At 36.4% G+C, this 3,095-nt stretch overlaps 1 protein-coding gene across 6 annotated transcripts in view; it reads right to left on the reverse strand.

Annotated features, from left to right (window-relative positions):
- LOC112503042 (pentatricopeptide repeat-containing protein At4g17616) overlaps positions 1-2,810 on the reverse strand; it is an 11,484-nt gene extending 8,674 nt beyond the window's left edge. For 4 of the 6 annotated variants that reach the window (XR_003067827.1, XM_025107111.1, XM_025107108.1 and 1 more), the window contains exons 1-2: positions 2,554-2,810; positions 1,458-1,613 (exon numbers count right to left, since the gene is read on the reverse strand). The gene's annotated coding sequence lies outside the window, so the exon portion shown is untranslated. The remainder of the gene's footprint in view (positions 1-1,457; positions 1,614-2,553) is intronic. The other 2 variants (XM_025107112.1, XM_025107113.1) reach the window with 2 other exon arrangements.
- Between the last annotated feature and the right edge of the window lie 285 nt (positions 2,811-3,095).

Raw genomic sequence — 3,095 nt, forward strand, 5'->3', positions numbered from 1 at the left:
GATATGGCTGTTGGGCAGACTTCTTCTCATGGTAAGGTTTTCAGAGTAAATTCCCCTAGAAGTACAATACTCTCAATTCATAGATACAAGATCATTTTAGAAAGAAAAAAAACGAAAACAATAAAAACCCTATTACACATTGGATTGGAATATAGATACATTTTGAATTTTGATCATAAAAACCCTACCAGAATTATTAAATCAATTCATCAATTAAAGTTACACATTCAAGATGCACACATAAACAAATAACATAAATAGAGATGGAAGCAAATTTAAGAACAATCATAGTACCCTAGTTACAAAACTAGAACAATCAAACACACATTCTCACCAAAAGGCACCAAAATCAAAGCATTAGTTTGTAATATAAACATCATAGAGTTCACAATCATACACACATATAGCAGGAATCAAGGGATAACTGGCTGTCACCCACGGGCACTGGGGAGACTAGAAGAGTCCGTCAACTCTTTTTATTTTTATAAGGTTGAAATAAGTGTCTGTAGACGCAAAGTAGTGTGTTTTAATGCATGACTTTCTTTGGCTTTGTTTAGTAGAGATCTACTCCGATGCTTACTGGGGTCCTATTTATGCTAACTATCACTCATCATTTCAAGAACACACAATTTTGAATGATGCCCAAATGGAATTATTAACAAAATTCCTCAATTCGATGATCCAGGAGAAACATACTAGGGAGAAAGAACGAAAAACTACCAGAGAGAAGGAACGAAATGAAAACAACTAGGGCAGAAATGTACCTTTGCGGATGTGGAGAGAGGAGGTGCGACAAGCGGCTGAGGAGGGAGGAAGGCCGAGCGATGATGAAGGAGAAGTGACAGAGCCGAAAGGGGAAGAGGGCGGGGAGCGATGAGGGAGGGGGAGGAGGAGGATGCGAGCGATGAAAACCTAATCGTCCATCGTTTTCGTGCAATACATCTCAATCAGTTTTCGGTCGGAATTTTAGTAAACAACCTGACTGCTGATTGAGTCAGCATGTTACTGGTCGAGTTAGCTGATTGAGTCAACATGTTACTGTCGATTAGCGCCTAGTAAACAGCCCTTATTCTTGTTTCTCCGTCTAAATAGTTTGGTTATCTGTTAAATGAATTATACATGCTTGTTTATCTTAAAGCCAGAATGCATCAAAGTGCAATGAAATTTCACTTGGTCGCAGGGCTGGCCCTGATATTTTGGATGCCCACGGCGGAAAGTCAAAAAAATGCCCCTTATAGTGAAAAAAAATTCAATCACAAGTATATATAAGGATATTTTTAACTTTAAAACAACATGAATAAAACGGTATTCATTATTCACAAATGAAATCTATGCAGATATATGGTTATCAAGATGTCAATTATTGATAACAACATAGTTTTAACTATTTATAGGTTTTTAGATAAGGCTTGAAACATAAATAGTTAAGAACAAGAATATGAGAAAGAGACTTTAACATGCATGGAATTGTCTTTAGTTGTAGAGTTTCGACCAAGTGCAAGTGATTCAGGCATCACATATATCCCAATAGCATCAAAGTGTGTGCTAACACGTCCATGAAATCCACCCCATGGTCCATGACTTATGCATCCTTCATAATTGGTTTTATCTCCCTACAAACCATCCAAAGAATAAGAACACATAAATCGGTACCATCCTATATATTCTTCAAGTAAAACACAACAAAAGATATAACTAAAACCTTACCATGAGACTATTGAGATAGACAAAGGATCGAGCAATGCATAGTAAAATAGACATCAACTGATTCGGGTATGCATCAAATTAAGTGTATGACAACAAACCCATAAAGAACGAAAGACATTCTACATAAGAACAATAGAAACACAATAAAATCATGTCACTCGTCCACTTTTAACATTTGATTGCACCCCTATCTCCAAAAACAGTCAAATGAGGCTTCTACAAATTCATGATGGTAATTCAGACTCATATGTCAAGTAATTTTCTGATGTAAAAACCTCTTCTGTTAAGCTCAGTATCTTAACCCTTGCCAAGTCGAAAATTATGACAGATGTTTAACACTTTTCATATAATTAATGTAGTTATGGGATTTAATTTCCCTCACAACCAAAATGCTTGTTGAAAAGTGATTCATGTTCAGCAATACATCTCTCCAACCCTTCAACAAATAGAGTTGGCCTCCTAAAAGTAAGCATATCTCGAGACACAACTTCACGTATCAATGGCGGGCCACAATTTAATGAGATGCTATAATCATATTGTAACATTTTAGCCCTCATAAAGCGGATTCATATAAGTATGATATAATTTCAAATAAATTTCAACAATAGTTTTACACCCTAAAAACGAATAGAACAACATGTGAAACAGTCAAACACAGTAAGTCAGTAACAAGTGAACAGTGATATAGTGATACTGATACAGTAAGTCAGTAACAAGAATTAGAAACATTAATCACAAACCACAAAGGACCAATTTCACAGCTTCATTATTAGGTTTTGCAATCAAATTAGAAACTTAAAAAATAAAATAAGTAAAGTAAATGAGTAATAACCCTAAGTCCCTAACCTCACAAGTCACAACTCACAAGAGAGAGGCAGACGGGCGACGGCAGTGAGCAGGCGATAGTCGAGAGCGACGAGAGAGGCAGCCGCAGACGGCAGTCGATAGTCGAGAGAGGCAGAGAGTGAGAGCCGATTGTGTCACCTTTCAAGTGTGTGAAGGCCGATTGCGATTTCGATTCGTGAATCGTGAACTAAATCGATTTCTGTTGTGAGTTCTGTGAGAGCGAGGGAGTGAGCCGTGAGGGAGGAAGATGGACGAATTGCAGAGTGGAATGTGGTAAATGGAAACGGTAATATTCTTAGGCACAATTCAAAACTGAACACATATATATAATATATATACATATATATATATATACATATATATATATATATAGGGTATATTTCTTTTACAATCTTGTGCATTTGTACAACCTTTGCAACCCAATTAATTGAGATATTTATAGAAATGATTGGGTTCACGTGAGACCAGCCTGTTTTCGTGAGACTGTGAGACCACATTTTTACACGTAAACTTCACAGTAAAAACACTGTAAAGGTTTTAAA

The sequence above is a fragment of the Cynara cardunculus genome, unplaced genomic scaffold, assembly GCF_001531365.2.
Source record: "Cynara cardunculus var. scolymus isolate 2C unplaced genomic scaffold, CcrdV1 Un_Scaffold_2439, whole genome shotgun sequence".
Classification (NCBI taxonomy): Eukaryota; Viridiplantae; Streptophyta; class Magnoliopsida; order Asterales; family Asteraceae; genus Cynara; species Cynara cardunculus.